The sequence below is a fragment of the Acartia tonsa genome, chromosome 7 (assembly GCF_053477335.1).
Source record: "Acartia tonsa isolate MP-2025a chromosome 7, ASM5347733v1, whole genome shotgun sequence".
Lineage (NCBI taxonomy): Eukaryota > Metazoa > Arthropoda > Copepoda > Calanoida > Acartiidae > Acartia > Acartia tonsa.
In genome coordinates, this window is record NC_137266.1 from 46,289,425 (window position 1) to 46,302,527 (window position 13,103).

Below are 13,103 nucleotides of genomic sequence, written 5' to 3' on the forward strand. Positions count from 1 at the left end.
CAGAGATTTTCAAACGCGGATTTTCGTTTGCTACACATTGAGTCGCATCTATTTGTATTATTTCGGACGCATTTGATTTTGCCAAAATAATAAAAAGCCCCAAGAATCCCAAAATAAATTTACCTCGAGCTCCTGGTGCCTTTGCCAAATGATGCTGCATGCTTCTTGTTTTTCTCTGAAATATGTTAATTAGTTGGTTTTAACATATATTTTTTGTTTATTTTCGTTATTATACATACGTAGATTAAGCTATATACATTTGCCACCTTGGTTTTATATAATTATACATTTTATATACATTTTATTTCTTCCTTTTAATTGGGTTATGCAGTCCGATTTGGACATGTATGCGGTTATCCCCCCCTTGTGACCTAGTTTTTCTTTCTTCTTCTAATATATATTTGGGTACTATGCTTTGTTTGTTAACATTAATAACCTTTTCAGGGCTGGATTGTTTGGGTCTTTGTGCGAAGAAAGAAGCCTCGGACGGGACGGTTTCTTCCAAGAAACTATTTTCGACGTGGATGTTAGGACCGGATGACCGATCTGCGCCAGGGGGTTCTTGGTCTTTGGGCTGTGGCTCAAATGGTGAGTTTTTTTCCATTATATCCCCTCCCCCATCACAATCCACCTCCCCCTGGGGTAAGTCCTGACTAGTTTCAGGGTTTTCTTCTATAAAATCGTCACCATCGTTATCTAGGTAGGTAAAATCGTCATTTTCCATACCTTTATTATCGTTTATTTCGGTTTGTCCGGTATTATCTATGGTCAAGGTTATTTCCTCAGACGGGACAATTTCCTCAATTGGAAAGACGTTAAAGGAAAGTGTTTCCCCCAATAATTCTACTTTAGAATCTATTTTTCGTATTTTATCTCTACTAACAACTTGGTTAGTTTTTATTGGATTTGATCCAAAGGGACTAAGTTCAAAAAGGGCCTCTGAGAATTTTTTTGTTACAATAAAAGGACCCCCATAGAAAGATTGCAATTTTTTACTGACCCCTATCTTGACTAGGTTAAAAAAAGCAAAGCATACGTCGTTAACGAAAAGGGGAGATGAAGCCTTTCTAGATTTATTTTGAAACTCTAAGTAGATTTTAGATTTTTTGGAAACCTGTGCAATAATTTCTTCCAAATTTTTTAGGTAGTTTAAGTAAGACCTGCAATCAATGTCTTGCCTTTTCTGCAGGATTGGAGAAAAGAAATCGAGATTGAGAGTTGGTTGTCTGCCGAACATAAGGTAATATGGCGTATACCCCGTTCTTCTAGACGTACTAGAGTTAATTACAAAAGTGGTCAAAGCTAATTTTCTTGCCCAGTCTTTACTTTCGAATCGGTCATCAGATCTTAGACCTGCATAAATGCTTTGATTATGCCTTTCACATGGGTTACTATTAGGGTTTCTTGGGGGAATAAGTTTAGTTTCGATACCTAATTCATCCATAACTTTTTTGAAAACTTCCCCAGTAAAATTTGTTCCCCTGTCACTCCTCAATGACCGAAATAAGCCGTAGGTGGGTACCACCTGTTCAAGGATAACCTTCACCGTGCTTTCCACGGTGGCGTCCTTGATGGGGTGGGCGATTATGTACCTAGAGAATAGGTCAACTAGGATAAATATGTAGCGGACATGTTGTCCTTGGAAATAGTTAGGGGTTAAAGGACCGATAAGGTCTACTGATACCTGGCCAAAAATCTCGTGACTAATGGCTGAATGGGTGATAGGTTGTTTATGTTTAGGTACCTGTCCTATTTTTCTTAGGCAGGTGATACAATTTTTGATGCGTGATTCAACAAACTTATTAATTCCTATAAGGAAGAATCTTTCATTTATCTTGCGTATCGTTTCATTAACCCCCTTGTGACCTATAATATTATTATGTGCTAATTCAAAAACTTTATTATATAATCCAATGGGTACGACGGGTCTTTCAATGAATGTTCCATTGCTAAGAGGTTGTCTAAATATTAGAAGTCCTTCCATAACGTATAAATGTTCTATTAATTTAAAAAGGACCTCTTTCCGGCCGGTTAGTTCAGCTCTTTCAAAACTCGACAACTTCTTTTTTTCGAATATCCACCTACGAATGTCAGATAATACTTGATCTTTTTGTGTTTCAGATTGCCAAACATTGTGCACACCGACTTCCGAAGCCGCATGTAACTAAAAAATCTGGTCTTGGTAGGGGCAATCCTGTTCATAAGGATCCAAGGTAAATGAGCTAGTACATTTTTCACAATCGGTTTCCTTATGTTCTTTGCATAAAAATTGCCCTCTAGATAGATTGTCGGCATTGCAATGGTCCCTACCCTTCCTATGAATTACTGTAAAGTCAAAACTTTGGATAAAGAAAATCCATCTCAGAGTTACACCATTTATTGTTCCTTTTTGCCATTTTTTGTAATGAACTAAGGAAATCGAATCTGTACGTACAATAAAGTTTCTAAATCTTAAATAATGAAGAAAGGTTTTAAGAACAAATACTAGACATGCTAATTCGCCTTTATAACTTGGATAATTTTTCTCTGCCCCGTTACATTTTTTGGAACATATTCCAATAATTCTTTCTTCCCCCCCCTGTTTTTGGCTGAGAATTCCAGCGAAATAACTTGTAGAAAAATCTACATCTACTATAAAGGGGTTTGGATTATCCCACTGGGGATAGCCTTTACTTATAGAATTTGAGAACATATTTATGAAATTTTCCCAATCTTTTGATAGGGAATCGGTCCATTCGATAACTTTATCGTTTCTGTGTTCATCTAGGGTACAAGAATTTTTTGCATAGGATGGGAAATAGGCCCTATAATAATTGGAGAAGCCCAGGAAACGCTGGAGTTCTTTGCCTGTCCTGGGCCTGCTCCAATTTTTAATTTGTTCTAAATATGCGGGGTTCATTTTAAGTCCTTGGGAACTGACTATATGACCTAAATATGTACATTCGGATGTGAAAAATTTACATTTGGCTAGATTTAACTTAAGTTTTGCTATTTTTAGGACTCCGAAGAGTTTTCTGAGATGCTTCAGATGTTCCTCAACATTCTTTGAGAATATAATAAGATCATCAAGGTAAGAAATTATAAATTCGTATAAGCCAGGGATAAGGGTTAGGACTCTGTCCATCAAATGGCAGAAAACACTTGGCGCGTTACACAGTCCGAACGGCAGTTTCTTGAAAAGATACTGCCTGTTAAGGGCTGTGAACGCTGTCAAGTGTTTACTTTCCTCCGAAATGGCTAGCGCATGGAAGGCGCTAGTCAAGTCGAGGGTGGTAAATACATTGCCAGTGCCTAATTTTTCTAAATTACTAGAAATCAAGGGAAGGGGCCAGTTAATTTTTCGTGTTACACTATTAAGCGCACGAAAATCGATAACGAACCTAAGTTTGCCTTCCCCCCCAGCCGTTGGTTTTTTCTTTACCGCAAAGATTGGGGAGGACCACTCGCTGTAGCCCTCCTCAATGACGCCCCCCCTTAGCCAGTTTTCAATTTGTTCTTTTAATTTGGCTTCGTATAATGGGTTTAATTGAATGTTTCTAGCCTTAATAGGTTTAGCCCCGGGGATCAAGTCTATTTTATACTGTAAAAGATCGCAGTTACCGATATCGGCATCGTCAACCGAAAATATATCGAAATGATCAAGGCATAATTTTACTACCTTTTCCTTCATCCCTGGGTTATTTTTGATAAGATCACTATTTTCTAAGTCTAATTTTTCTTTAATGAATTTAATTCTTTTAAGAAGTGTAGTTCCTGACAATTCATTTATTTGATTAATATTTTCATTGCAGGAATTTGGGGAATCCGATTCAAATTCAAAGCAATATCCAACTTTAACGTTATTCAATAAGGTAATATTTTTTCCTGCTAAATTAACAAAATTTACCCAACATTCTCCCTTCTCATTTACATTATAAATACCCTCCATAAGCATCAAGCCGTTATGGCTTGTCATTTTAGAATTATTTGGGGATATATACAGCTTCCTATTTTTTTGGTGGATAGGTATTGTTATCACCGTTGTATTCCCCCCCGGCAAGAATGTTGTTTTCTTTGCTAATTTTACGCATGTTTTATTTTGTTTTAATGTCCCAGTCCCCCCCTGGTTACTCCAATTTATTCCTGGGATAAGGGAGTTTTGTTCCGTATGAACATTATTTGTAGGAATCAAGGGTATGTTTTTACTTTCTTCAACTATGTTAATTGTCGAATTTTCTATTGGGATTTGCTCGCCAGTGGGGAGCTCGAATGAAAACTTATCTAGTAACAAATTAATTCGATTAACTTTGAGAAATTCATATCCTAGATTTATAATTTTAGACGTCGTTTCAGGGATGTAAAACGTTTCTTCGAATATTTTATCTGACCCATCAAAGCTGAATTTTAAACTTACGTGTCCTATGATATTTACTGGTTTTAAATCTACAGACAGAGCGCTAAGATTGGCAGGGGTGAATGTGATTTTATTATCATCTAAGATTTCTTTAGAAATAAGGGACCTAAAGTTGTTTCCTGTATCCACTAAAGCGTGTTGCAGGAATTCCCCCCCCACGGGATTAAGAACTTTTAGTTTTGCACAGATAGGCATTATAAAACAAATTATATTTTTAGTCGAAGCCTAAGATGCATATTTTCCAAGATCCCCACCTCAGCGGTTAGACGATGGTAATCCTCACACAGAGATTTCCTGTGTTCCAGGTATAGTTGTCTGTCGAATCTTTTTAAATAATGAAATGTTTTAACAATATGGTTAATTGTTAAAATAATTATATATAACTTTCTGGGTTTCATTAAGTTTTTATTAAGCGCTTTTCAGCTCCAGAAATTTCTTAATAAGCATGAGAATGTTGATAGTTCTAAAGAAACTACTAAACTTTAATACGGGTCCTTATTTATATACTTGGATATATGATAAAAACCTATCGGAATAAAATTGAACTAAAAAGTTTTCGAAAGATTGAAAGGCTACAAAGTAGCTTAAAAATAAGTGTTCAGCTTGTAACTTAACAAGACATTAAAAACAGACTGACTTATTTTTTGACTTATATCTGTATTTATACAAAATATAGTTTTACTAGTTAGTATTTGATTCACAATATTAAATAATATAAAGTTAGCGCTGAATTACAGCTCAAAAAATATTAGATATGGCTAATATAATAAAGAGGATCAATCATGACTGATTTATTATTCTGATATTGTAAGTATTTATACTTAATTTTTCCACCTATGGGGTAGAACGAGTTTATGTATTTACTAAAGTATAATTAATGCTGAAGTCAGCTTCAAAAATAAGAAGTGGTTTGTAGTAACTGCTTTGATAGTAACTGGCCTTGATTAATAATATACATTCACTTTTATATAGTGACCTTTTATTTCGCTGGTAATCCTAGCGGAAGCTAATAGAACTAAGTTTATTTTATTCTGCCAGTAATCCTAGCGGAAAATAATTTAATCAAAATGTTTTAAGATTTTATTAATCACGTTTTAAGTGATTAAAGTTTTTAATTTTTAACTGCTGCTTGATTGCAGCTCAAAAAATCAGAGAGGAAAAGATAATTAAAAATCTTCCTGAACAACTGAATTAGATTTGGAAATTCGCTCGTATTTATACAGATTTTCCAGTAGACCCCCCCCCTTCTTATTATTTACTTATATGGACCGCGATAGCATTCTAGGCGACATCTTTCGGATACATAATAAATTAAATATAGTTCCATTATTGTCACTGTACAAAATGCAATAATATTTATCCATATGAATAAATTATTATACATAATTGCTGAAATATTTCAGCTACAAAAATCAGAGGCTAAGAGTGTGCAACTCTCAGATAAAATTGATACTGAGGATTTAACTCAAAAATCATTGTTTATATACAGATAATTCGCTTAAGGTCCCCTAGCGGTTAAAAATTGAACTAGAATGTTTTAGATTCTTATATATATATACACTCAAAATATACGATATTTACATTTTAGATAGATCATGCGATATTAAAAATAAATACTACTAAATAGAAAATAGGTATTCACTTGTTGGCTTCTTTATAAAGACTATTAGATTTTAAAAAAAATGGAATATTAAGTGCATGTGAAATGCTCCTCAGGTTACCTCCCTATTTCCCCCAATTTCCTGTATCAGCTACATTTGGATAGGGAAAGGAGGGGAAGGAGTTTATTTTGTGTTGCTTAGTCAGACTTAATAATAACAATTTGTTTTATTTTTTTCGCGCCAAAGCATTGCTTGGCAAGGGATATTTGATATTAAGGAATTTGCAAGTTTAGCTTGACATGGGATATTTTGTTTATCTTTCATATCAAAATATGAAATTCATTCAGCAAATTTTTTATTTTCTGGGATAGGGACAATTAATATCGCATATATCCACTTATTTTCTACATCTAATGGACGTGATTTTTAACAATCGCTTGTACATATTTATCTATTTCAGATTCCTCGCTGGCTTCCTGATCCATTTGGTTGATAGTTTTACGCGCATACTGTTCAGGTATTTTATTACTATTACCTGGAGCTTTTCTAGGTGGTGTGAATTTACTCCGTGTTTTACCAAAGCGGGACTCAGGATGTGGGGGCTCCCCAGCTTTCTTTTTGTTGCAATTCTGCACTACATGGCCAGGGATATTACAATGCCAGCATTTAATATTTTTACTCCTCCCATTAAAGGCTCCTATAACGCCCTCGATTTGATCCCAAGCAATAGGATCATCCTCATGATCTACCCAAGAGGGAACCTCGTCAGGTTCTTCGGTTAAGTTTTCCTTATACATTGCCGTGTTAGTGGGGGTATTATCTTCAATAATGCTGATTATGGGTTGTTTTTTCGTTTCCGCAGAATTTTTAGGTAGGAACATTTCCATGGCTTGGGAATAGCAAGCCGAAAGGTTTTCCTTGCTAATATGGCCAGACCCATCCCAATTAACGTATCTTTGTCCGAGGTTAATAAGTTTATTTAAGTAAGCGTTGTAATCGTCCAAAAATTGCATACTCTCAACGTAATTGGCCATGTCCATGGCAAGGTTGGTATACAGCAGATTTTTGCTAACGTTAAGATAGAATTCTTTCCACTTCTTTTTAGGTATGAGGCCAGGATTCATGAGTTTGAACACCCTAAGTTTGTTTTCAAAATAGGTGTCAAGGGGTTGATTAGTCTCCTGTTTTAGGTTGTAGAAGTACTGCGAGGCTACTTCTGGATCCGAGAAGGGAGTAACCAGCCTCCTAATCATCAGGTAATAACTTAAGGCAGATAAGGCCTGATTTCTTTCAGGCGTAATTAGGTCTCCTAATCGTTCCCCTCTAGAGTCATAAATTCGCTGGTATAAAATATCCTTAAAAAGGATTGGGTCACAGATTCTGTATGTCTTTGCAACCCTCCACAAATTAGAAAAGAAATTATCAAAGTCGGCCCTGCCGTCCCACCTAGGGGCATCCCTCGCAAAATCGGAATCCCATTTTTGTCCCTTAATAAAGCATTCTTTAATAAAATCATCGTCGGCGGCGCTAGTTGTTGCCGTCGCGGATGTGCCTGTGCCTGGTGTGTTTCTTGTAGAGGGTCTTGTTGCTACATTGGGTGCAGACCGTGTAGGTCTATGGAGGGGCTCTAACGACTTAATCCTATCAGGGATAAAGGGAAACCTTTCTAATAAGGTTTTTTTGTATTCCGTTAAAGAAGTTTCTCTTACATTCATCCAATTATCATTATCCGCCGGACCTACAAAGCCTACAATTGAATAGGCCATACAACCTGGGGCTGTAATTCTATCCTTGGCGACCCACTCGATCACGTTTATCTTTTGTTGGACCGATAGTCGGTCATAAAAAGTGGCATTAATTGAATCATCACCTATGGTGTTAAAATGAGTCGTGTTAAGACTTTCGTTTAACGTTTTTTCTGCAAACAATGGGCCAAGATTTCCGTCCGCTGGGAGTTTTGATACTCTACGTTTTAGGTCTAAGATGTCGGTGTCGGCTAATAATCTGCGATGTGATTCCGTGTCCTTAAACCCTGCCCATTTTGTTTCTATTTCGAGCTTCATAATCTCGGATTCTTGTTTTATTATATCTCTATAATGTGACGAGTATTCGTTTAACTTAACATTTAACGCTTCCGTTATGAGTTCTTTGATTTTTTCAGGGGAAAGCGGGTCCGACTGCTGCTGCGAGGTACCAGGGACGGCCGGAGGCGGCGGATTTTTGGTTTTATCATCCCCTTTCTTGGCATTATCGGTCATGGTGCTGGAGTGTAGTGTTCGTTAACACTGCTTTGTCTACCACGAACTTTTTTAAGAACTTGGAAATATCCCTTTCTTCCTGTTTTAGGGAGAAAATATGGAAATGTGTGAAATTAAATACTAGTGTGAAAATAAAAGGCGGGTTCCTTTTTATCTTTATTTGGCAGTTTGCCACGAAATAATTATTAGAAATATTCTGTAACAAATTGTTACTATAAACTGCTTCCGTGAATAAACTTAGTTATCAGGAAAATATTAATTTCACTTTGCAATCGAAGCTACTTTACAATTTAATTGTCTGTACGTTAATAATTATCTATACCTTCCCCCCTCAAAAATTGAGTGGTAGACAAGACTGCGCCAAAATGACGTATGAGGGGATGTACAGACAGACCGGAATACGAGTATAGAGTAGCTTCGATACAATTAAATATCAATAATATAACAAAGGTATTTCTAAAAAATACAACATTTATTAAGCAATTAAACTGGTTAGAATAGGCAGATTAATGGGATTATTATTATAGGATATATTTAATATGATATCAATTAAAGGCTTGGACGTCTCGTTTTCTGTACAGGACAGAAAACCACGTGCACGGGAATATGGGACTAAGACTGTCGACAACCTAGCATATAGGTATACAGTCTACCAAGTGCAAGCTGAGGGAGAGATGTTCTCACAAGGCCTGCATAAAATCAACTAGCCCCTCAACACAGCAGGATGGAGTATAGTGGCGGTTACAAGTGGAGGTCTGACTCAGCCAGAGAAGTATAGGAATGTGGACAGGGATGGAGATGCATAAACTTGGATGGTGAATACCACAGTTTGGTTTAGGATGTACATAAATTGTGTGATTAGAGTAAAACACTAAAGAGGGAAAGGGTTAAATAACCCTCTCCCATCACACTGTCTTTGTACTGTCTTTCAATCAGGTCATTGAAATTAACCAATGGTGTGGTAAGTATTAACACAGCCAATTTGCAGGAAATAATTTGTTCGCATACGAATAAGGTCATTGAAAAAAAAGGGAGGTAGTTATCTGTATGTACATCTATATTATAGATCTGGTTAGTTATAATGGGTACGACAATCTAAACTCGAATATTGGCGCCTTCAATTTTCGGCATCTAAAATTGGTTTGGCATGTACTTGAATTAGTGTTTCATAAAACATTTGTCAATTGAACATGGCAGTCATAATGGACGACGATCTAAACTCAAATAGTGGCACCTTCAATTTTTGGTATTAGTTTTAGATAAAAATATGACAGAATTGTATTGTGAAGTGTCTTTGGTTTAAACAAAGAAACATAAAAAAATAAAAAGCTATCAAAAAAGGATAAAGAAGACCTTGCAGGATAGCCTTAATCCTGTCCTTGATTAATACTAAACTGTTCTGAAAATTTTAAAATTAAGCCTTTTTTCAAAAGCATTGGCCCTTGTTTTGGTCCATTTAAATTAGATTAATACAAGCTATTTTTGAGATAGTGAGTGGATTATTATAAGCTATTTTTGAGATACGCCAAATGCTATGTGATGATTTGATTATTACAAGAGCTAATTTTGAGATACATCATAAGGTTTATCTTTCCACACCCACAGTAAGCACTTTCAATGAATAGATTATACCATTTATAGTTAGTGAATTATTACAAGCTAATTTTGAGATACACCAATGTCTAGCCACGTAAAAATTATTGGAAAAAAATTGTGATAAGTAGAATATTATGAGAGCTAACTTTGAGATACACCACAAGTGTATCTGTCTAGCCCTGTAGCGAGCACATGAAATGAATAAATGATACGCTTTTTAAGGGGTTATGATTCTATTGAAGCAAACAAAAGATGCTCAATATCGTTTGCAAAAAGACTTGTTTTCACAATATCAAAATAATATTTAAAGGATGCCTGACAAATACTAAAATACATTTTATGTCTCCTCATTTTTTGATGATATTCGCAAAAATAACTACAAACTATCAGATGTCAAAATAATAAATTAAAATATCAAAGCATTTCGATCACTTTGTACATTTTTAAGAAAAAAACAGGTTCAAAATTGGAATTTGGGAAAAAGATCTGAATAAGGAACAGCGTTAGATTAAGATGAATTTATTAAATTAATATATATGTGTTGCTACAAGGAAATGAAATCAAAATATTAATATGGCAAAAATAAATTAGTTTGTTTGCGCCCTAAATTGTATACAGACAGAGGGATAAGGATCAAAATTCGGATATTTAATCTATTTTATTCATGAGATGTAAGTATTTTTCATATCTAATGGTTTCTGTTTTCCAGGGATCTGAAAGAAAAAGACAATGGTTGATAATTTAATGCACTTCCATAATTATAATAAACAAAATTACCCCTTCTTTAGATTTGAATAACGGTGCTAGTTAAAACCAACCAATTAAGATTCAAAAAAGTACCCAAATTTCAAATTAATTAGAATGGGTGTTTTAAAAACTTTGGATAACTGGTCCACTTTCTTTGTTTTGAATACAAATTAAAGGCATATCTAAAAGATACTTCAAAACTTCTAAAAGTAATTGCTGAATTAATGTCTCTAATGTTTAAGTCCAGATACTTTGATTTAGTATTAATTATTCCAATCTGTGTATCTATTATTTGTTGTATTATAAATCAGTAACCTTTAGACTCTGAATAAAGTAACATCTGAAATAGATTCTGTTTGTTATTTGGTGATAGCTAGAGAAGCCCAGCTTCTCTATAATTATACGTGTCCACGTCTGTCCGCACTGCCGTAGTCATTTGAACTTGGGTAACGGCCATTAAACCGAGGCGGTTACCACAACTTGGTGACAGCTGTGTGAGATTACGGCAAACACAAGTGTAGAGCAGACGCGCAGCTGAGACTAAGGTACTCCCAGCAGTAAAACTGGCAAAACTGACACAAGCAACCTGAATTACCCACCCTGGATAGCAAGGTCTAACTCTGTATCCGGCAGTTGTGGAAGTGAGAACCTTAGTAACCTGCCTGGGTAATAGTATCCAGCCGGCAGAAGACGAGCAGAAGGAGACCAAGTGGGCCTCCAGAGCTGCGGAGAGCAGCGAAACCTAACGGAAGACCACGGAGAGTGGCGGAATCAGAGCTGCGGAGAGCAGCGAAATCTGACGGAAGACCGCGGAGAGCGGCAAAATCCAACGGAGAACCGCAGAGAGCGGCGAAATCTAACGGAGGATTGTGTGTTAACGGGCTGAAACAGGCCCGCTGACTGGCTGAAACAGGCCAAGTAACTGCAGACGGCTGAAACAGGCCCATTACTCACTGCGAAGGATAGCGGGATTCGAACCCACGGTGCTGCAGGACGGGACATTCCCTGCCGCCACCACCTGGATTCGAACCCACGGCGCTGCAGGACGGGACATTCCCTGCCGCCGACTGGCTGAAACAAGCAAAATAGCCGCAAGCTGTGAGCGAAAATACGAGTGTAGTGTATCAGTAGGAGAAAAACTACGCTAACCCCAAGTATCCTGGGAGGCTACAGCGCAGCCACCCACCGAGAAAAGCAGATATTGTATCAGATTTTATGTATTGTCACCCTGGTGTGAAGGCTAAACAACAGATTTATGGGCAGGGATTGGTAAACAATTGCCGGGACTTTCGATAAGCCAAAAATAGAACCCAGGTGCGAGATAACAATGCATTGTTAAACTCGGACCCCCAACCCTGCAGCACGGCAAATACACCGCCCTCTACCCCAACAGAAGGGGAGGGTCCCCCCATAAATTGAAGTGAATATAATCCAAGGTGACATTTTGATAAGCCAAGGATTAAGAAGAAGCCCACCTACTTTTATAACCCAGTCACCTGAGGCCCGCGGCACCCCCTCCCCCTCTGGGGAAGGGCGTCCTTATCCTGTCCCCTCACGCGTTCCCCCTTCTCCCCGCACTCGGATAAGTCCGTCTACCGTGCAGAGACAGAGACCGGGAGAACGGAGCGCATCACGCGGGTTGCGCAGAGAAGCTCGGAACGCAACGAAATCTGTCGGACAAAAGGGATAAAACGGACCAATAAGAGAGCCGATTGAGGGATAGATGAGAGTTTCACCTGTGTGCGCGCGCCCTGACCGTGCATAGGCGCGTTGTGAGGGGGTATTCCACACACACACACACGCTAAGGAGGGGAGCTACTCTATAGCATACAAAGGATAGATCCTAAGAAATTGCAAAGCTCCACCCCCCTATCTACAGTGTGATAAGGAAAACTAAATCAGTTCCTGACAGCAGTTCAGACCCTCAACAACTTTCTAGACCTACCAGCCTACCCTAAAGCTGAGTGACTAGCGAGAAATTACCCTAGTGTATACCTATTTATATTTGTGTTCCCAACTACCAACCAAGTGACAAAAGGTAGTGGTTGTTGGAATAGTGACCGAAAGCGTAAGCAGCCTATAGTTTCGGCTTAAATTCGTGACACGACGCTGAACCTTTGACCATATGGAGCAACAACAAGCGCAGGGAGGCGATCAGCTTCAAGGGTGGCTCCAGGATGACCCCCAGCCGGCTCCAGCTGAGTACCGCAAGCTGATGCTAAGTAACCTGCCGGAGTACCGGGGACCGCCCAAGCAGTCCTGGAACTCCCACATACGGCGTCTCGAAATGGCATGGGCGGCTTACAGAGTACCCGCCCATGATACGCTGAATCGCCGCAACGCCCTTCTACTATCCCTGGCGGGGCAGGCGGCGGAGATGGCCTCCCACCTGTTTAGGGAGGCAGGCCAAGCCTTGACCTACAATCAGGTCAAGGCCGAGTGTGAAATGTTGTTCCGGCCAGCCTATGAGTCCCAGACCTTGAAGCAAGCCTTCCGGGACTATAGGCA

The 13,103-nt window shown here is 38.0% G+C and overlaps 1 long non-coding RNA gene across 1 annotated transcript; it reads left to right on the forward strand.

The window, feature by feature from the left end:
* Window positions 1-265: 265 nt before the first annotated feature.
* Window positions 266-2,798, forward strand: LOC145324347 (uncharacterized). The gene is made up of 3 exons (XR_013881255.1): window positions 266-588; window positions 1,145-1,240; window positions 2,122-2,798. It is a non-coding gene; the product is annotated as an uncharacterized LOC145324347 (long non-coding RNA).
* The last annotated feature ends 10,305 nt before the right edge of the window (window positions 2,799-13,103 follow it).